Genomic DNA, 10,190 nt, shown 5'->3' with positions numbered 1-10,190 from the left:
TACCACAGCGCTCAGCTCATCTCTGTTTGAGCTGGGACCTTCTTCTTTTAAATGGGCAGAGTTAAGGTTATCCTTCAATCCACCATCCCAACTCTCTGCAAGCCCAACTAGAGGGGCTTTGAGGAATGTGCCTTGGCCAGCCTCCTGGAAGTGTCAGAAGCTGCTTTTGGGGAGCCACTGTAGGCACCCTCCCCGCTGCCAACCATTCCCTCTTTCCCTGTTTTGACTTTTGGGGGAATGAGACAGATTCAGAGCAAATTGACTGAGCAGAAAGTGCCCAGTTCTGCATGGTCCCACAGGCCACGTTTTGCAAAAAGTGTTTCATTCTTTCTAACACTTGGCCTCAGAGCTGCGGGGGGGGGGGGGGGAGGCAGGGGGGCAGAGAGGAGAGATCAGGGGGATGGGACATTCACAGGCTGAAACTGACCCATCTCTTCCCCAGGGGGGGTCAAGAAGAAAGGCTTGGCCATGGAGAAATGGAAGGCCTAGACTAGAAACCCAGAACCTCCTGGTTGGAAAGATGTGAGAGCCAGTGTGGTGTAGTGGTTAAGAGCAGTAGTCTTGCAATCTGGGGAACCGGGTTCGTGTCTCCGCTCCTCCACATGCAGCTGCTGGGTGACAGTTCTTTGAAGTCTCTCGGCCCCACTCACCCCACAGAGTGTTTGTTGTGGGGGAGAAAGGGAAAGGAGAATGTTAGCCGCTTTGAGACTCCTGAAGGGGAGTGAAAGGCGGGATATCAAATCCAAACTCTTCTTCGTCCTATATCTCACTCAGGCCCCCTTCTGACCCCAGAAAGGTCCGCTTAGTACCTGCTCAACCTCCCATGTCCTCCCTCAGATACTCCCCGCCCTCACACAAAAAATGTCCCTCACTTTCTACAGCTTGAGGTGCTGCCTTGATGTCCTTCACAGCCTTGTTGCTCTGAGCAGGCAGAGAGAGGTTCCCAGAGGAATCGAGAGCCTGTACTTCCACACACACCCCTCCAGGTTGATATGCACTTGTCCCCCCCCCCCCCTTCGTAGGATAAGCTTAGGGTCCCATCCATCGATTCCCACAGCAGAATAGTCCCTTCCAAGTGGGGAGCCAGGTGGGAGGATGTGACAGCATGAGGCTCCCCCCCCCCCCACGAAGGGGCCACCACGCCCCTGACCCCTCCATCTCTGTGGCCACGTTGTCCGAAAGGCCCAGAGCCCCTCTCAGAGGAGAGTTTTCCCTGTCCCGTTGCGGCCAATGCAAAGATTGTGCCTTAGTTGGCTATGAGATGAGCTTGCCTTCTGGGATGGCCGCACACAAAATCAGCCCCTGAATTCCAAAGTGTTGCATCTGATGCTGTATGTTCACTGTCTCTATCTCCCTTCCCCGTTTTTTTTTTTTTTTTTTGGATTTGTACCAACCCCAAATGTAATAACTTGAAGGCTGCAGGGGTACCTTTACCTTTACTTGCTTATCAATTGATACTGCACGCCCTACAGCAGGTGTAACAGGGTGGCGAATGGAGCAGAGCCAATGCCTTCCAGGTCTTTTTGGACTCCGATTCTCATCAGCCCCTGCCCAGACAGCTGTTAGAAGTGGTGAAATATTTGACGGGCCCCAGTGACTTGAGGAAGGATGCAGTTGGGCATCCTTCATCTAATTCCCGCCCCCCAAAGCGTATATACTTGATTGTAAAAAAAGAAAAAGAGACCTCTAAGTGGTTTGCAAAAAAAAGAATAAAACCATAATATTATCAGCAAGCACAATTACAGTCAGCTATTTAAAACGTTCAAAAAATAATACCGTATTTTTTGCTCTATAAGACTCACTTTTCCCCTCCTAAAAAGTAAGGGGGAATGTGTGTGCGTCTTATGGAGTGAATGCAGGCTGTGCAGCTATCCCAGAAGCCAGAACAGCAAGAGGGATCGCTGCTTTCACTGCACAGCGATCCCTCTTGTTGTTCTGGCTTCTGAGATTCAGAATATTTTTTTTCTTGTTTTCCTCCTCCAAAAACTAGGTGCGTCTTATGGTCTGGAGCGTCTTATGGAGTGCAAAATACAGTATTTAAAATCAATGATAAGCTGGGAACCAGATTATAAACAAACATCAGTAAATCTGGGCAGGCTTGTCTAAAACAACAGTGTTTTTAGCAGGATCCGAAAAAGAGTTCAGTGAAGGTGCCTGACAGGTGTCAATAGGCAGGGAGTTCCACAGTGTAGGTGCTGCCACACTAAAATATACCAATTTCTTACCATTGTGGAACAGGCATTATGTGGTGCTCCTGACTGTTCCAAAGATCAAAGCAGTCAAATGGGCATATATGGCATCAGGCAATTTTGCAGAAAAACTTGTTTGGCATCCTGAACATTTCCAGCATTTTAGTGGGTTTCTTTTATGGCCTATGACTTCAAAGCAAAGATTTGTTTATTTTTAAAATAATGCCTAAAAATTAATGTGAGGTGGCTAGAGAATTCCTAGAGCCTTCCTTTACAAAACTGCAGCCAAGGGTTTCTTCCGCCCCGCCCCACCCCACCCGCAAGAAATGAAGGCACCATTGTCCCTCCAGTTTTGCCTGTGGTCAAACAGGTTTCGTAGGCTTTTGCCATGTTACCAACCTGCCAGACCTCTTTGGCCAGAGGTAACAGTAGGACAAAAGAAGTGCATGTGTGTTGAAAAGTGGGTGGTCTGTGCACCTGAGAGTACACAGAGGCACCATAGGAAATGGTACATCTCTCCAACTGCTTTTAGCTTTTTAAAAACTATTGCCTGCATCCAGACTCTTCCTGTTTTTGGGGGAGGGAGCAATGAAACTTATTCGCAGCTGGGAATGTAGCAAACAGCAGAGGGAAAATAAAACCGGAAACCCAAATAACAGAATCATAGAACTGTAGAGTTGGGAGGGACCTAAAGGGCCATTTAGTCCAACGCCTTGAAAAGGAGCAAAAATGGATGGATGCCCAGAGTTTTGCCGGGAAAGCAGCCAGTTCATTGAACAACAGCTTTGCAATAAGGCTTTTCGACAATATGCATGCCAGACTGTCCTGGTGACAAAAGCAGCTATGCATTTATGACTCTCTTCCTGGCAAAAAGAATGAAATTGCATTCATGCCCTGATTTGCTTTGTTGTTGTTTTTGTTTGCTTTTATGTGGACACACGACTTCAGGATTCGGTTTCCTCTGGCTGTCGGGCAGCAGCCACGAATGCAACTGCATCCCCCTCGCTGTTGCTGCATTTTGCAATCAACTTCAGAAGCACAATGAATTTGGGTTCCCACAGTTTGGGGCCTCTTCCCCACCCCCAATGGAGAAACCTCCTGGATTGCTCCCAGTGCTAGCCCTACACAGAGCAGATCCATTGGGATTAATGGCGACGACCAACTCAGGTCCATTAATTTCAATGGGCCGACTCTGAATGAGGCTTAGTCTGCTTTCCCGACATCTCCCTAACTGCGAATCTCCTTAGGATATTCAAGGAGCTCACTTTGGTGCGGCTAATGCAGTGGTTTGACTTTGCTTCATCCCGGAGGCACACACCATTGGCTCTCGAGACAGACAAACGCCAACAGTTAGAGCTTGCCACACAATGTGCAAGCCACTTCCAGATACGGAGCAGGATATAGCGCAAGTTTCATTTCTGCGTTGCTGTAGTTGCTCCCGGGAAAGAAAGAAAAAATCCATTTGCACATAACATGAAAACGAGCACTAAAACTTGCACCATTCCTCGCTACGTATTTCCAGAAGTGGTTTTTGTATTGTGTGCGAGCTCAAAGGTAATTCACAGTTCAGGAAAGGTCAGCGAAACAGAAATAAAGTTGCTGTGTACAAATGCAGCTTTAGTGGGATACAACCCCCTGAGCTAGATGGGAATGTCTTCAAGCAGTTTCAGAGATTGATGCAAAAAGGCAGGCAGCCTGCTTCTGGAGTCCCGGGGTCATAGAACTGGAAAGGGACCCCCAAGGTTCATCTAGACCAACTTCCTGCAATGCAGGAATCACAGATGAAACCTCCATCAAAGGAGAGTCCACCACCTTCCGAGGGAGTCCGTTCCACAGCCGAACGGCCCTCACTGTCAGAAAGTTCTTCCTAATGTTGTAACTACCCTCTTTCCTGTCCTTTCCCCTGATTTATGAAGCTCTCCCCTGCTGCCTCCTATATCGTGCAGGGACCTGCTCATGGCTGCTTTTTGCAACGGCACACCAGGGGCCCAAACACCAGGGGTGAGCTTGCAAAAGGGTTCTTATCTCACACACACCCCTCCTCATATTTTTTTTTAACTCATGGGGTACAACCGCAGTGCAGCATTCAGCTGCCTGCACAAGAGGGATCCAGAACTGAGCAGCCTGGCTCAGGAACTGGGGGCTCCTGGTTCAGAAGTGCTGTGATGTTCCAGACCAGTTCTAAGTACGAAAGCGGGTTCCTTTTTTCTTTCCTTTTCTTCGGCTAGTCGGTGGGTAGTGTAAATATGATGCGTTTTAAGACTGAGCCGCGAAAGGCTTGTGTTATTTTTTTACTAACGTCTGTCCCCGTGGATGAGAAGTATTTTTGTATGTCTGTCCGCCCCCCGCCCCCCTCGCTTACCAAATCGTTTCCAGTGGGAAGCCTTCGTCAAACGCATTTCCTATCCTCTCTTGTTATAAACTTTTGCTCTCCCCTACTCCCGCAAAGCAACATTTGGTTCTTTATCTGGACTTGATGTCGTCTGTACGGATGGAGAGGAAGTCGAGTCCAGTTTACATTATAATCCAGAATTACCTAATTTGCATTCAACAATCCGGCCCTCTGCTGCAAACGTAACAGAAGGATGTGGTCAAACCTGAAGCCAGGAAGAAAGAACGGGACTGCCAGTGGGAGAATCACATTATTCAATGAAGTCCCTGTAATGAGAAAAGTGGCTCATGCGACAAGTTTCCTACATGCAGGGAGGATTCAGAATTATGATTTCTGCCCTCTGCAGTCTGAGGGAGCGCTTTCCGTCCTGCAGCCTTGAGTGGACAGGATGGGCTTCATCCAAATTAGTTGGGCTAGTTGCAAAATCCTTTTCAGCACCGGTCGCAGAGGCTGAATTGCTGTTTCAGGAGGCAGCAAGCTTTGCAAAGTCGAGGAGCTGCCGAAACTCAGCTGTGGCCTCCATCACTGGATCACCAACTTTTATCATTGATTTTTTTTCTTTATATTTGCTTTATTTTATTTTTCTTGACGGGTCCCCTGCCCAGGAAGCTTGCCCCCTCCAAGCAAAGTTGAGCCACTTAGAGCTTTGTGGCCTCCAGCAGATTTAAGCACAGAACTAACTCCCCCAATGGGGCTTAAATGTGCTGCCCTTTTGCGGGAGGAATGTAAAAACCTATTTGAGCAAGGGCAGAAGGCAGAGAAAAATGTCCAGAAGGAGAGGAGCCTCAGGCCCCCTTTCAAACGGCCTCAACTCTTACGGTGGGGGTGTTGATGGGGGAGAACACTACCATTTGACTTCAGCCTCAAGAGGCTCCCCCAGCCCCCTGCATTTAAAGCCATCAGCAGCTGTTCTGCCAATACATAGACAAAGAATGGGGGGGGGTGGATTCCAGCATCTTAGTATCGTTGCCCACTTGCAATCAATGGGACAAGTTAAGGCATGACTTAGCTCCCATTGATTTCAATGAGAACCAAGCTCAGTTAAGTCTGGATCCAACCGTAGGATCACGCACACCCCACCAAATGAAATAGGAATTCAGAACCATTCTGACCTCTTTGCACCCTCTGGGATTGGGCCTTTTCCCCTCTGCATGCCAGAGGACTGTGCATTTTCTCCTCCATGTCTGCCCCACTTTGAGACGTTTCGCAGTGTCTAAGTCCCTCACTGAAGGCTTCCACCTCCCCCCCCAAAAAAAACCTTCCCTATCAGCCGTGTTTGCCGTGCTAATCAACTTCTTTCAGGGAGCCATAGAAATGCCACTGTAGCCAGGGGGGAGCAGGGGATCTGTAAATTTTCCCTGCCTCCCGTTAACCTTCCAGTGTCTTTTTTTTTTATTTTAATTCCATGTATGTAAATAAAATTAAAAATACTCTCTCTCTCTTTTTCTTTTTTTTGCCTTTTTATATATGTCAAAACAAAAGTGATCGTTCTCTAGAAATGACATATATGACGACTGTGAGTCCTGAGCTAACCGCGTCTAGGCAAAAGGCTGCTAGCCCCCATCAATCATGCTTCCTGACAAAGATTTGGACTGATTAAAGAAAAAGCTTCTGTATTTATGGAATGAATAAATGAATAAATAAAAAACAAGCCTTATTTTATCTGTTGTCGCCAGAGCTCTCTCTTTAACTCTTCTTCCTCTGCGCCTTTGGTAGATGATTTTTTAGATACTATTCGTTTTATCCTTTGCATTTCTACCCTACCATTTTTCTACAAGTTGCTCAAGGTGAGGTACGTGGTTCTGTGCATTTAATCCTCACAACAGCCCCGTGAGATAGGTCAGGGTGAGAGGGAGTGACTGGGCCAAGGTCAACCCAGTGAGCTTCATGGCTTAATGGGGATTCGAACCCTCGTCTCTCCCAGGTCCTTGTCTGATTCTCTAACTATTACCACACACCACAAGCTCTCAGCTGAAGGACAGCTGAGAGCCAGCAGAGAAAGCCTGGCCCAGAAGCCAGGCTTATAAGGGCTAATCGGCACTTTCAGGCATCCTGAACTCACTCTTACAGGACTGAATCCTAACACCAAAGGAGCTCGCATCCCTGCTTCTGAATTTCACTTTCTGAAAACTGCAGGAGCAGAGAGTGTACTTGTGCTTGGGTCCTCCTTAAAGGTAAAGGTAAAGGTACCCCTGCCCGTACGGGCCTGTCTTGACAGACTCTAGGGTTGTGCGCCCATCTCACTCAAAGAGGCCAAGGGCCAGCGCTGTCTGAAGACACTTCCGGGTCACGTGGCCAGAGTGACATCGCTGATCTGGCGAGCCAGAGCCACACACGGAAACGCCGTTTACCTTCCCGCTAGTAAGCGGTCCCTATTTATCTACTTGCACCCAGGGGTGCTTTTGAACTGCTAGGTTGGCAGGCGCTGGGACCGAACAGTGGGAGCGCACCCTGCCGCGGGGATTCGAACCGCCGACCTTTCGATTGGCAAGCCCTAGGCACTGAGGCTTTAACCCACAGCGCCACCCGCGTCCCTTTGGGTCCTCCTTAAGGGTTCCCCAATAGAGGCATCTGGTTATCCACAGTGAGTACTTCATGCTGGACTAGCTAGGCCATTGGCCTGATTCACTAGGGCTCTTCTTATGTTCTTAAGATGATAGGACAGCTTGCAAACTCACTTTCAGCCATATTTATCAGAGCAACATCAACAAATAAGGGCACTAATTAGAAGACTTCCTTGGGGGTACACCCATTAATTTATTTAAATGTACAAAAAAAACCCAACAACCAGCAACCCTAAGGATCGGCTTGCTCATCATGATACCTGCCCCAGATAGCCCTTCCAACCATGTTATTTTGATGGGTGAAACATGAAAACATGACTCATATTCAAGGCTGTAATATTTGCATGCCCTTGCCTGTCTCAAAATGCCAGTCGAACAAGAGTGCTGCAAACTGCCCCTTAAAGCCCGTGAGCCAACTCCAAAGCAAAGGACAAGCCAGAGAGAAAAGGCCTAATCCTGCCCCCAAGCTTTGGCACCATCCCTCTTGGATGGGCAGTTTCTCTCCAGCCTTCTGTGTTTTGCCCAGCAAAGGGCATGGTGTCCTTTGCCCATTCGCAATGTTGAGCGATGTGGATCTGCGACTTCTCAACCGCCCTGCCTAAGGTCAGCCTGTCGGGTTGTTGGGTCAACAGACTCCCAAGTATCCATTTTTAACCAGCTCACTAAACATTGCAGAGTGCTGACTCAAATGCAAAGGAAAGGGTGTCAACTTGAATGGGCCGTGTCAGAGCGAGTCAGTGAAAATCCTGAAGCAGGGGGTCAGAATGGATTGATGCAGTGGGAGCCAAAAACATGGCATGCAGCAGAATTCAGGAGATGGGCAAGAGGATGGAGATCATGTAGAGTTGGATAGGACTCCCCAAAGGTCATCTAGCTCAAAAATCCCTGGCAGATGGCCACCCAACCTCTGTTGAGTCTATCACCTTCTGGGGAAGTCCATTCCATTGTCCAGCTGCTTCTCCTGTCAGAATGTTCTTCCTAATAGTTAGAATCTCCTTTCTTGCCATTTGAATCCATTGGTTTGGGTCCTACCCTCTGGAGCAGCAGATAGGTAGATCAAGGTTGGCCAATGCCAAGCCATATATCGACCTGCTCTCACCTGATCCTATTTGCTTGCTTTGCACTGGTGGCTTGGGCCTCTAAAAGTCTCTGTCTTTGGTCCTTCTATGCCCAGTACCTCAGAATAATCTTTACAACTGTGAATTTTATTGCATCTTCAGAATAATGCTTCGATGTGGAAGGCTGGTGGAAGCTGGGGAGGTGAAGAGTGAAGTGTTGAAATTTGGAGCAGAGGGCTCTTGGTGGCTATGCTCTGCTTCCACAGATGGAGGCAATAATGTGTCTGAATGCCAATTTCTGAAACCTGCAAGAGGAGAGAGGGCTCTTCGGCTTCGGTCCTGCTTGTGGATTTCTCATAAGAGGCCACTGTAAGAACAGGAAGATGGGCCACCAGCCTGATCCAGCAGGCTCTTCTTATGCTCTTAATTGTGGGAGACTTGGGTTCAAATTCCTGCTCAGCTCTGAGTCTCATGGAGCCAGTCATTGCCTCTCGGTCCAACCTTCCTCGCAGGGTTGTTTTGCGAGGATTAAAAAATGGCGGGAAAGAACCATGTATGCCACCTTGAGCTTCTTGGAGGAAAAGTGTGATAAAACCATAATGCTAAATAAAAATACTAAGGAAGAAGCAGAATTGAAGCATAACTGCCAACAGGGACTCGTGCAGTGAGGCCATGGGCAGCCTCGTTGCTGCTCCTCTGTGCTGGGAGCGATTCATCCGGTCAGACTAGATGTGGTTGCACAACAAAAACAACTTATTCCAAGAGGGTTCGGAGGAGGCAGGCTGGGAAGAATGAGTGTGTTGCACTCTGGGCTCATCATTCAATTGATTCATGTTTTGTTCTGGGACTAAAAGGGCACTTTTGAGAAAGAGGTAGCTCATTCGATAAGAGCTTGAGACTCTTAATTTCAGGGTCATGGGTGTGAGAGCCATGTCGGGCAAAAGATTCCCGCAATAGGAGAGGGGGTCAGACTAGGTGACCCTCGTGGTCCCTTCCAAATCTATGATTCTACAAATGCTATGAATACCTGTGGCAGCCCTGCCAGTGACTGACAGGCCTATTCCAAGGAAAATTTTCAGTGCAACCAACACAGAATGACTTGAAGCCAATTGAGGTTTCCCGTTTCTGCTTTTGTGGTGGCCAGCAGCACCTCAGAACCCCAGGCAGGAAACAACCTTTTCTAGTCCACAGCCCCCACTCCCCACAAAATCAGCTGCATGGAGGGGGCAGGGAAGTCAAGTCAAGAGGAGCCTCTTTTGCGATTCCCACAGACCCTTCTTGAGCCAACTGAGATCCAGATCTCCAGCGTTATGGGGAAATGTCCAGCTCCTGACCTTTTGCTTCCTTTAAGGCCTTCAGACATGGATTTGTCTCTTCCAATCAGACATCTCCTTCCAAGCTCGCTGGGAAACCGGCTGCTTGCTGTCACTTAAGATTCCCAGGCAGCTGAGGACTCCCTGCCTCTCCCTATAGCTAGAGGACAACATTTGAAAAAGAAAGACAAATTTGGCAATGCAGAAACCAAGACCAGAAGGGTGCAATTTGACTGACGGTCCTCCCACAACAAGCGCTGTCAGGGCTAGGAAGCAGCCCTGCCACAAAACCCATAAGGGGACCATGAGGGAGAGTTTCACATCAATTTTCCTTACTTAATTCTTAGCTCTGACACTGTATGATTGTTACTCTCTCATTTCTGCTCTGGACCACAGGGCAGGAGCAGAAGGAACGGGAGACAAGCTGATATTTTGTCTGGCCGAACCTCTAGCTCCCAAGATTGATTGATTGATTGATTGATTGATTGATTGATTGATTGTATTTTCCTCCAAGTTGCTCAAGGTGGCATACATGGTCCTCCCCCTCATTGAACCCCCACAACAACCCTGTGAGGTAGGCAAGCTTGATAAGGCTGTGCCTGGTCCCAGGGTCACACAGCATGCTTCCTGGATGAGTGGGTATTTTAACCCTCGTCTCCTGGGTCCCAGTCCAA

Source organism: Podarcis tiliguerta, assembly GCF_965153285.1.
Source record: "Podarcis tiliguerta genome assembly, chromosome: 8".
Taxonomy (NCBI): Eukaryota; Metazoa; Chordata; class Lepidosauria; order Squamata; family Lacertidae; genus Podarcis; species Podarcis tiliguerta.
The sequence above is the reverse complement of the archived record's forward strand: the minus strand, read 5'-3'. Positions refer to the sequence as shown.